Consider the following 12,256-nt stretch of genomic DNA (forward strand, 5'->3'; position numbering starts at 1 on the left):
CAGTTATTCCCGATAAATCTTCCCTTCCTAAGTGTGACCTTAAAGAAGCCCCCCACCCACCAGGAGTGGTAGAGGGTACCAAAAAGGGTGCTGCTGCGGCTTCCTCTGTAAAGAAGTCTTCTGTGAATACTTCAAAGAAGAAGAAGAAAACAAGAGATGAAAGCATCTCTGAATCTGACCTGCAGTACCTGGAGGAGAGAAGGAAGGTTGTGAGGCGGAAGAGACAGACGGTGAGGACGGAACAGGGACAGGATGCCCCAGTGTCTGTCCCCAACCGTTCTAGGGCTTCTGCTTGGGATATCTCCTCATCTGGGGATTCTTCTGAGCAGAATTCAGAAATTGAAATGGAGTTGGAGGAGGCTTCAAGAAAGAGAGAGGCTTCTGGTGATGAGCAGCAGAGGGGAGCTAAGAAGCAATCCACTCAATAACCCAAATGGCGGTTCCCCCTCCGTTAAAAGTGGTGACAATAAATGTCGCCAGTATTAAGTCAGTAAGAGCTCGTTCTATGGCCTTCTTTTTGTTCAGCCAATTAGATGCTGAAATTTTATTTTTGCAGGAGACTAGGCTCACCTCCTTGGCAGATATTCATATGGCCAAGAGAGAGTGGAGGTATGGTCCATCTTACTGGTCTCTTGCGGCCGAGCCTTACGGCGGGGTGGCGGTGTTGTTTAAAACCGGCATGGTAACTGTCCGGCGGGTTATTGAGGTGGAGATTGGGAGATGTATGGTCTTAGACGTTCTTGTGGGAGGGCAGGACCTGCGCCTAATTAATATTTATGGGCCGCACACAAAGTGGGACAGGAAATGCCTTTTTACAAGGATCAAGCCATTTCTTTTTACATCCCGGCAAGTGGTTTTTGGAGGTGACTTTAATACTGTGACTAGGCCCAAGGACAGGAAGGACTTCAAAGACCGGCTGGGATATGATAGCGTTTTTTTTAAATAGTATGGTTAGGGATGCTGGTCTTGTGGATGTGCACATTAAGCACCTTCCGGATGACACAGGGTTCACATTTCATCGAGGTAATAGTCAGAGTAGAATAGATAGGTTTTTTTTGAAGGAGGCCTCTGCTTTCTCACCCCCAGTGGTGCAGGCAGTGGAGTTCTCTGATCACTGTATGCTATCTGTGGTCTTGAATGCTTCAGACTTCCCTCAGAGGGGCAAAGGCATCTGGAGATTAAATTCGACTCTCCTTGAGGAAGAACATGTTAGACAATCCTTTGAGGAATTCTTTCAGGCACAGGTGACCATCCTGGACTTTTGTAGCAGCAAGGCTGAGTGGTGGGAGCTGACCAAAAAGAGGATTGCTGGATTCTTCAGGGGCCTAGCCAATAAAAAACAGTTTAATAGATACATGACCTACCAACGTTTGCGGAGGAAGCTGGATATTCTTGTCTCGAGAGGAGGAGATCCTGGGGCAATCTCTGAAGTGAAAATCCTCCTCAGGAAGTGTCAATATGACCGGCATACCTCTTTGGTTCTGGAGCGGGACTATGGGAAATACCACTCGCCTGACCCTTACCAGAACTGCAAACAGGGTGTAGCTGTTAAGATGGTCGTTGGCCTTAAGGATAGTACAGGTTCCTTGACAAAGTCCAGGTCAGGGATCCTGGAGGTCGTGAGGTCTTTTTATGCTGAACTTCTTGGGAGGAAAGAGCTTGACCGAGACAAGATGGAAAGCTTTTTGGACTCTACTCCAGGTCTAAATGGTGGAGATGTCCCTTTGATGAATTTGACAGAAGAGATCACAGTTGAAGAGGTGACGAGGGCAATTGAACAGCTTGCCATCAAAAAGTCACCTGGACCGGATGGTCTGACGGCTGAGTTTTACAAAGCCTTTAAGTCTATTCTGGCCCCACATTTGGTAGAGGTTTTTAACAGTTGTCTTGCGGAGGGGGTGCTTCCCCCTTCCATGAGACACTCAGCTGTGATTCTTCTTTCAAAAGGTAAAGATCCTTCGATGATTGAGAATTGGCGCCCCATCAGCCTTCTCAATGTCGATAGAAAGGTGCTGGCGAAGATACTTTTCTGGCGCCTATCGGCAGTAGCAGAGTCTTTGCTTTCTCGCCATCAGCACTGTTCGATCCAGGGTAGGAGCACCTTCACAGCGGTTTTAGCTGTCCGGGAGGCCTTGGAGCAGTGCAGGGCTGCAGGCTGGGGAAAGTATCTACTGGCATTGGATCAGGCAAAGGCTTTCGATCGTGTCAACCATGAGTACCTTTGGTTGCTCTTTAGTAAGTACGGTCTGCCGGGTGGTTTTGTCGATTGGTTAAAAGTTTTGTATAAGGGGGCAGAAAGCTTCCCTCTTGTTAATGGTTGGGTTGGACAGTCCTTTGAGGTTGGTTCTGGGGTGTGCCAGGGTTGTCCGCTGAGTCCCCTGCTCTATGTGTTTGCAATCGACCCCTTCATCAGGAGGCTAGAGAGCAGCATGTTGTGTGGGGTACCAGTGGGAATCCCGGGTGAGCCGCCTTTGAGGGTTGTTGCCTATGCGGATGATGTGTCAGTGATTGTCACTGGGACAGATGAAGCGGAGGAGGTGGTCTCTCTGACATCACGGTACTCTGAAGCATCAGGCTCCAAGATCAATCAGGAAAAGAGTGAAGTTTTTTGGATGGGAAAGGAAGGTGAGGGGTTTGATCTCCCGGACACCTTTCCAGTGCCCCAGGAAAAAATTAAGATATTAGGCATTGAATTTGGACCTGGCGATTATGGCCTCAAAAACTGGGAAGGCAGGCTGGAAGTTGCCAATACTAAGGTGGTCAGCTGGAAGAGATGGAAGTTATCTCTGAGGGAAAGGGTTGATCTGATTAAGACTTGCCTGATACCGATCTTCTTGTATGTCAGCCCTGTCTGCATCTTGCCAGTGTCTCTCTATGCTAGGATCTATAGTGTGTTCTTCCAGATGCTGTGGGGGAACAGACTGAACCCCATCAAGAGGAATGTCACCTATCTATCCAGGAGGGAGGGTGGCTTAGGTATGGTCAACCCCGTTCTTTTCTTTTCACTGCTATTTCTCAAGTTTAACATTGGTAGTATGCTTGCAGTAGAACCTCCTGGATGGGCAGGCATGTTTAGATCTTGGTTTAGGCCTTTTCTGCGACTTTGGGAAGAAGGTGGCCAAGTGAAGAATCTCAGGGGTCATCGTGGTCAGCTCCCAGCATATGTCGCTCCGTGTCTGAAGTTGCTGCGGCAGTGGCGACTGTCGGCTGAAGATCTCAGATCCGCTCCGAGGAAAGTCCTTATGAGCCGAGTCTTGAGTGAAGTCTTTCATGACCCACTGGCCTTAAGGGATTGCCCAGGCCCAATTTTGAGGGAAGGGTTAAGATTGATTAATTTGGCTAGAGTCCCCCTTAAATTCAGGGATCTGGCCTGGTTGTGCTTCCACGGGAGGCTCTATGTTCGGGGCAATTTGAAATTCCGCAGTGGGATGGATCGTGGTTGTCCTCGGGAGGAATGTGCAGGTGAGGAGGAGACTATGGACCATTTTCTGCTTCGTTGCCCTTTTAACATAGAGGTATACAAACAGGTTGGGTGGGCCCTCTGTGTTCCTTTCCTCTCCAGGCTGGGTTATGCTGAGTGGGTGTACGGAGCATTCAATACTGGTGGGGGCTTTTGTTTGGATACACTTTTTTTAGTTAGTTTAGTAGTCCGTTATTACACATGGAACGCACGGTGTCAGGTCACCCTTCGGAGTAAAATCCTTCCTGTTCAGGTGGTGGTGTGTGACATTCTGCATGAGGTGGGGAAGATTCGGGCGCTTGAGAGAGACAAGTGGGGTCAGAGGTCTTGGCTGAAGGCGTGGAGGGGTTTCAAGCCTCCCTGACTGCCAGGAGTCTCTTTCCCGGGTGTGGCTTTCTGTCTCTTATCACCCTAGATTTTTTCTTAATGCTTAGTTTTTGATAAATGGCTGCATACATAGGTGATGGGTTGTGCCTCTTAGGCCCTCTCTGCTGCTTTATGTAAATAGTTTTCTAAGAATGTTGGAAGTGGATTATGTATATATTGTATATATTCTGCACATGGATGTGAATTCCTTTGTTTTTTTCTGTTGGAATATTGTACTATAGTTCTGTTTTTTACTTTTGTATAAAATATGTTGCTTGATTCTTTTCAATAAAAGATCAATAGTGCCCCATCATTGGTGTCAGTTGGAGGAATAGTGTCCCATCATTGGTTTCAGTGGGAGGAATAGCACCCCATCATTGGTGTCAGTGGGAGGTATAGTGTCCCATCATTGGTGTTAGTGGGAGGGATAGTGTCCCATCATTGGTGTCAGTGGGAGGGATAGTGTCCCATCATTGGTGTCAGTGGGAGGGATAGTGTCCCATCATTGGTGTCAGTGGGAGGGATAGTGGCCCATCATTGGTGTCAGTGGGAGGAATAGTGCCCCATCATTGGTGTCAGTTGGAGGACTAGTGCCCCATCATTGGTGTCAGTGGGAGGAATAGTGTCCCATCATTGGTGTCAGTGGGAGGAATAGCGCCCCATCATTGGTGTCAGTTGGAGGAATAGTGCCCCATCATTGGTGTCAGTGGGAGGAATAGTGTCCCATCATTGGTGTCAGTGGGAGGAATAGTGTCCCATCATTGGTGTCAGTGGGAGGAATAGCGCCCCATCATTGGTGTCAGTTGGAGGAATAGTGCCCCATCATTGGTGTCAGTGGGAGGAATAGCGTCCCATCATTGGTGTCAGTGGGAGGAATAGTGCCCCATCATTGGTGTCAGTGGGAGGAATAGTGCCCCATCATTGGTGTCAGTGGGAGGAATAGTGCCCCATCATTGGTGTCAGTGGGAGGAATAGTGTCCCATCATTGGTGTCAGTGGGAGGAATAGTGTCCCATCATTGGTGTCAGTGGGAGGAATAGTGTCCCATCATTGGTGTCAGTGGGAGGAATAGTGTCCCATCATTGGTGTCAGTGGGAGGAATAGTGTCCCATCATTGGTGTCAGTGGGAGGGATAGTGTCCCATCATTGGTGTCAGTGGGAGGGATAGTGTCTCATCATTGGTGTCAGTGGGAGGGATAGTGTCTCATCATTGGTTTCAGTGGGAGGAATAGCACCCCATCATTGGTGTCAGTGGGAGGTATAGTGTCCCATCATTGGTGTTAGTGGGAGGGATAGTGTCCCATCATTGGTGTCAATGGGAGGGATAGTGTCCCATCATTGGTGTCAGTGGGAGGGATAGTGGCCCATCACTGGTATCAGTGGGAGGAATAGTGCCCCATCATTGGTGTCAGTAGGAGGAATAGTACCTCATCATTGGTGTCAGTGGGAGGAATAGTGCCCCATCATTGGTGTCAGTGGAAGGAATAGTACCTCATCATTGATGTCAGTAGGAGGAATAGCGCCCCATCATTGGTGTCAGTGGGAGGAATAGCGCCCCATCATTGGTGTCAGTGGGAGGAATAGTGTCCCATCATTGGTGTCAGTGGGAGGAATAGTGTCCCATCATTGGTGTCAGTGGGAGGAATAGTGTCCCATCATTGGTGTCAGTGGGAGGAATAGTGTCCCATCATTGGTGTTAGTGGGAGGGATAGTGTCCCATCATTGGTGTCAGTAGGAGGGATAGTGGCCCATCACTGGTGTCAGTGGGAGGAATAGTGCCCCATCATTGGTGTCAGTGGAAGGAATAGTACCTCATCATTGATGTCAGTAGGAGGAATAGTGTCCCATCATTGGGGTCAGTGGGAGGAATAGTGTCTCATCATTGGTGTCAGTGGGAGGAATAGTGTCTCATCACTGGTGTCAGTGGGAGGAATAGTGTCTCATCACTGGTGTCAGTGGGAGGAATAGTGTCTCATCATTGGTGTCAGTGGGAGGAATAGTGTCTCATCATTGGTGTCAGTGGGAGGAATAGTGTCTCATCATTGGTGTCAGTGGGAGGAATAGTGTCTCATCACTGGTGTCAGTAGGAGGAATAGTGTCCCATCATTCTTGTCAGTGGGAGGAATAGTGCCCCATCATTGGTGTCATCGGGCAGAATAGTGCCCCATCATTGGTATCAGTCGGAGGAATAGTGCCACATCATTGGTGTCAGTGGGAGGAATAGTGCCCCATCATTGGTGTCAGTGGAAGTAATAGTGCCTCATCACTGGTGTCAGTAGGAAGGAAAGTGTCCCATCATTGGTGTCAGTAGTGAGTCAAGCAGAGTTCAGAGGTCAGTAGTAAGGCATACTCTCCCTAACCTAGGGGTAATAGAGCAGTTAAAGGGAAAGCCCTGTCCCCTCGCCTGGTCCATTACCCTTGGCGTGGGAGAGTATGCCTTACTACTGACCTTTGAACTCCATCTCACTTACTCCGGTTTCCTCGCACACTCCAAAGACATGCTGGGAGGTTAAATGGCTCCTGTCTAAATTGGCCCTAGAATGTGAGTTAGGGGCCTTAGATTGTAAGCTCCTTAGGGGCAGAGACCGACGTGAATGTATAGTATACAGTATATGTAACATACTGTGTAAATTGTCAGCACTATATAAATACCCGTAATAAATAAACTCAAAATTTAAATCCAAAATGACCCTTGCAGTGGGGGTCATTATATGTGTTTGTATGTGAGATAAGGACCTTAGATTGTAAGCTCCCGAGGATAGAGACTGATATGAATGTACAAAATGTAAAGCACTGTGTAAACTGTCGGCACTAAATAAATACCTGTACTAATACATATTAAGAATATACAGAAAAGTCATCTCTGCTCACTGCTCTCTCCACCTACCACCTGTCAGTACATACTGATTGGCTCTTAGTGCTGCTCCTCCCACTCCTGCTCTGCTGTGGGTGGCTGGAATGTAACATTTAGTTGTGTTGACTGGTGTATTTTATTATCTCCCCGGAATTCAGTTTTAACCCTTTGTTTGGTGTATAGGTGGATCCCAGTGACGTGTTTGTGCTCCCACCAACGGCATCCAAGACCTTCACATTGCTGTGCGCCCCAACAAAGCCGGCAGCAGATTCATCTACCTCAACATAGTAGATGTTGACCAACATCAGCTGGTAGCCTCCTGGTTAGTCTGTGTAATGAGCCGAAATCCCATCATTTCTAAGGTGAGCTGTGGATTTCAATGTTCTGTTAAATTGAATTTAGATATCTGAAGCCACATTTGTGTTGTGTGCCTTTAATTGGTTGTCACTCCCGGTGTGATTTAAAGAAACTGAGCTTTTACCATTTTATTTTCCATTTATATATATATATATATATATATATATATATATATATATATATATATATATATATATATATATACTATATTGTCAAAAGTATTGGTACGCCTGCCTTTACACACACATGAACTTTAATGGCATCCCAGTCTTAGTCCGTAGGGTTCAATATTGAGTTGGCCCACCCTTTGCAGCTATAACAGCTTCAACTCTTCTGGGAAGGCTGTCCACAAGGTTTAGGAATGTGTCTATGGGAATGTTTGACCATTCTTCCAGAAGCATATTTGTGAGGTCAGGCACTGATGTTGGATGAGAAGGCCTGGCTCGCAGTCTGCCCTCTAATTCATCCCAAAGGTGTTCTATCAGGTTGAGGTCAGGACTCTGTGCAGGCCAGTCAAGTTCCTCCACCCCAACACCACTCATCTATGTTCCTACAAAGTTGGGAGCATGAAATTGTCCAAAATGTCTTGGTATGCTGAAGCCTTAAGAGTTCCCATCACTGGAACTAAGGGGCCAAGCCCAACCCCTGAAAAGCAACCCCACGCCATAATCTCCCCGCCACCAAATGATTTGGACCAGTGCACAAAGCAAGGTCCATAAAGACATGGATGAGGGAGTTTGGGGTGCGTGTAAAGGCAGGCGTCTCAATACTTTTGACAATATAGTGTAACCTCTTTTAGGTTTTCATTGCTATCTCTGGCTCTGTTGGGGAGATTTCTCCTCATTGAGTGACTTAGTGGCTTCCTTGTAAGAATTGTGGAGACCGGGAGCACCAGGACAGGAGGGCACCCACAGCAAGAAAGTGTAACTGCCATTCCATCGCTAAAACTCTCGTTGGGGCTCTGTTGGAGAGATTTCTCCTCGTTTAGTGTGTTATTGATGTTCCTCCGACAACATGGTAATAAATATAGTGAAGGGGGTCACTAGGATAGGAGGGCACCCACAGCAATAAAAAAACCTAACTGCCATTACAGTACTAAAATTGTGTGCCGACCCTCTGTGTCACTGCTCAGGAAGTGCGAGAAAATTTCCTAGGGTGTGATTTAGGAAGTATTACCAAAAAAATGGTAGATGACACCATGTTGGCTAAGATTACCGCCTGGAGCCCATGACAGGGGCCACACTAATCCTCAACAAGCTCCTGCCAGCCTGAGAAAGGCCTAGCTCCCTCTGCAAGTCTAGTAGATAATTTGCAATGCTATGGAGGAAAGTGGGAAAATTGGAGTAGACAACACCATGTTGGCCAAGGTGACCGACTGGAGCCCATGACAGGGGACAAACTCGTCTTCAACAAGCTCCTGCCTGCCTGAGAAAGGGGCCTAGCTCCCTCTGCAGGTCTAGTAGATCATTTGGAATGCTATGGAGGAAAGTGGAAAAATTGGAGTAGATGATACCATGTTGGCCAAGATGCCCAACTGGAGCCCATGACAGGGGACAACCTCGTCCCCAACAAGCTCCTGTCAGCCTGAGAAAGGACTAGGTCCCTCTGCAGGTCTAGTAGATAATTTGCAATGCTATGGAGGAAAGTGGAAAAATTGGAGTAGATGACACCATGTTGGCGATGATGAGCGACTGGAGCCCATGACAGGGGACAACCTCGTCCTCAACAAGCTCCTGTCAGCCTGAGAAAGGACTAGATCCCTCTGCAAGTCTAGTAGATAATTTGCAATGCTATGGAGGAAAGTGGAAAAATTGGAGTAGATGATACAATGTTGACCAAGATGCCTGACTGGAGGCCATGACAGGGGACAACCTCGTCCTCAACAAGCTCCTGTCAGCCTGAGAAAGGACTAGGTCCCTCTGCAGGTCTAGTAGATAATTTGCAATGCTATGGAGGAAAGCGAAAAATTGGAGTAGAGGACACCATGTTGGCCAAGATGACCGACTGGAGCCCATGACAGGGGACAACCTCGTCTTCATCAAGCTCCTGCCAGCCTGAGAAAGGGGCCTATCTCCCTCTTCAGACATGCAGACATATTGCAACACCATGGAGGAAAGTGGAAAAATAGCACTGAACCCGTATCTCATTGGAATACCAATGTTGATGTAAATGACCTGGTTCCTGGGCAGGCGGCTTCTACACCCCTGAGGATCTCCGCTGTCTTCTTGGCTTGTAGTGTTATGTACCAAAAATTGAAATTGAAGAGCCACACCAAGAAGTCCAGATACAACTTTATTCTGATAAAAGTCAAGGGGACAAATACAAAATAAAATAAAAAAAGTAACCAAAGCATTTTGGGGGTCCAAAAGCACCCCCTTTGATCAGGGCTAGAAAAATATAAAAACATCTCCATATCAATCTGATATCAATACACTATCCCCTCCTTGGGGTCATATTTATAAAGAACAGAAATGGGAGTAGATGACACCATGTTGGCCAAGATGGCAACCTGGAGCCCATGACGGGACAACCTAATTCTCAACAAGCTCTTGTAAGCTTGACTAAGTGACACAGCGCCCTCTTCAGGCCTGCAGACATATCACAACACCATAGAGGAAAGTTGAAAATAGCGTTGAATCTGTAGTTGTATCTCACTGGTATTATCTTAAAGTATTGATGTTGATGGAGGTGACCTGGTTCCAGGGCAGGCAGCTTCTATACCCCAGAGCAGGGATCTCCAGCTGTTGTGGAACTACACGTCCCATGAGGCATTGTAAAATTCTGACATTCGCAGACATGACAAGGCATGATGGGAATTGTAGTTCCTGAACAACTGGAGGGCCATAGTTTGGTGACACCTGCCCCAGAGGATCTCCATGGTCTACTTGGCTTGTAATGTAATATAACAAAAATGGAAATTGAAAAGCCACACCAAGGCTAAGAGGTCCAGATACAACTTTATTTTGATAAAAAGTCAAGCGGATAAAAAAGTAGCCAATGCGTTTCAGCGGTCCAAGAGCGCCCCTATTCACCAGGGCTAGAAAAATATAAGGACCTTTCCATATCAATCCTATATCAATAAAATATCCCCTCCTTGGGGTCATATTTTGAAAAACATTGCAGTAGATGACACCATGTTCACCAAGATGGCAACCTGGAGCCCATGACAGGGGACAACCTAATCCTCAACAAGCTCCTGCCAGCCTGAGGAAACCACACAGTGCCCTCTTCAGGTCAGCAAATATATTGCAGCTCCACACCTGCCTACACACAGACTACAATGAAAACCCAACAGAGGTTCTAACCGGCCTCTTCTCTGTCCAAAAGTAAAGGTTAAATCTGAATCTGAGCTTTAAATTACTTTTTTTGCATCAGTTTTACGAAGGTGACGTTCTTCTCCAACACATGAGCAATGCGTATTTCCCAGCTCAGCACGGAAGGCTGCATGTAGTATTTGGCAGAGGATATGCATTGTTAATCTAGAAGAAGATAATTGTCTATGGAGTTATAGGACATTAGTGCCCATCACATGGTCATCCATCATCCAGGCTTCATTCCAGCTTTACTGCCCTCTCATGGACCGTCATACAAAGTTTCCAAAGTTTAGGTGGAAAACTTCCTCCGTTCCCTGACAGTGTTTAATGAGCTCCTAATGGGCAGCCATTAATTTTCATGGCTATCCTCTGAGTTTTTTAATCTCCGCCGAGTTTATTAAAACCATCAGACGCCGCGTCCTGAAATGTACTTGTGGCCTTTATAAGAGTCGTAATATTCCAACAGAAAAATGAAGATTCTAATTGAGTGCAGAATGGAAATGGAATGTTCGGCTCAATACTTGTTTATTTGTAATATACCGATATCAGAGCGAGGGGTAATTAAAGGTGAATGCTGCCTGCATGATGTTTCTAAGAAGCACGGATTTTATATTAAACCTCTTGCCATCCGCAGAACGCATATGTACGGTGACAAATAGGGCGGGCTTTATTGACCCATCTGCTGCACATGTGCATTCATGGGCGGCGGAGGTAACTATGCTGCAGCACATCGTAGCAAAAAGTGGATGTGTTTTACATTCAGCTGAATATTGGCTGTGACTTAAAGTGATGCAGAGTTCAGGGGTCAGTAGTAAGCGATGCAGAGTTCAGGGGTCAGTAGTAGGTGAGGCAGAGTTCAGAGGTCAGTAGTAGGTGAGGCAGAGTTCAGAGGTCAGTAGTAGGTGAGGCAGAGTTCAGAGGTCAGTAGTAGGTGAGGCAGAGTTCAGAGGTCAGTAGTAGGTGAGGCAGAGTTCAGAGGTCAGTAGTAGGTGAAGCAGAGTTCAGAGGTCAGTAGTAGGTGAAGCAGAGTTCAGAGGTCAGTAGTAGGTGAAGCAGAGTTCAGAGGTCAGTAGTAGGTGAAGCAGAGTTCAGAGGTCAGTAGTAGGTGAAGCAGAGTTCAGAGGTCAGTAGTAGGTGAAGCAGAGTTCAGAGGTCAGTAGTAGGTGAAGCAGAGTTCAGAGGTCAGTAGTAGGTGAAGCAGAGTTCAGAGGTCAGTAGTAGGTGAAGCAGAGTTCAGTAGTAAGTGAGGCAGAGGTCAGTAGTAAGTGAGGCAGAGGTCAGTAGTAAGTGAGGCAGAGGTCAGTAGTAAGTGAGGCAGAGGTCAGTAGTAAGTGAGGCAGAGGTCAGTAGTAAGTGAGGCAGAGGTCAGTAGTAAGTGAGGCAGAGGTCAGTAGTAAGTGAGGCAGAGGTCAGGGGTCAGTAGTAAGTGAAGCAGAGTTTAGGGATCAGTAGTAAGTGAGGCAGAGTTCACCCCCAAACCACTAACAACCCGTTCACGTCCAATTGCGGACATCCATGACTGACCCCCCCCCCCCCCCCAACTACTATGTGTGAGGGAATATTGGGACCCATGTTCAGGGCACACGTATTGCACCCATAGAGGATACTCCACTGATTCTCATACATGTAATGTGGGTCCTTCATCACCCAATGCAAGCCTTGCTATAGCTGTGTGGGCGGAGCTTAATATGTAGGAGGAGCAGTGACACCAGAACAACTTTACAGAAGTGAAACTCTTTGGTTGTAACTCACACTTAAAAATTGTGAACACCGTTTTTTTCCTGTTGCCCCCGGCCCAGTTTGGCTAAGTGATAATTACTGCCCTGGTAGCGCGGTTCATGTCTATGCGGTTCCTCTGTAAATATAGAGCACAGACATCATTCTGCATTATGATAAATTGCTGGAG

The 12,256-nt window shown here is 46.9% G+C and overlaps 1 pseudogene across 1 annotated transcript in view; it reads left to right on the forward strand.

Moving 5' to 3' along the window:
- LOC309568565 (nephrocystin-4-like) overlaps positions 1–12,256 on the forward strand; it is a 34,022-nt pseudogene that overhangs the window by 10,456 nt on the left and 11,310 nt on the right. The window contains exon 2 of the transcript in view: positions 6,863–7,041. The product of the transcript in view is annotated as a nephrocystin-4-like (transcript). The remainder of the gene's footprint in view (positions 1–6,862; positions 7,042–12,256) is intronic.

This window comes from Pelophylax lessonae, assembly GCF_965119305.1.
Source record: "Pelophylax lessonae genome assembly, chromosome: 12".
Classification (NCBI taxonomy): domain Eukaryota; kingdom Metazoa; phylum Chordata; class Amphibia; order Anura; family Ranidae; genus Pelophylax; species Pelophylax lessonae.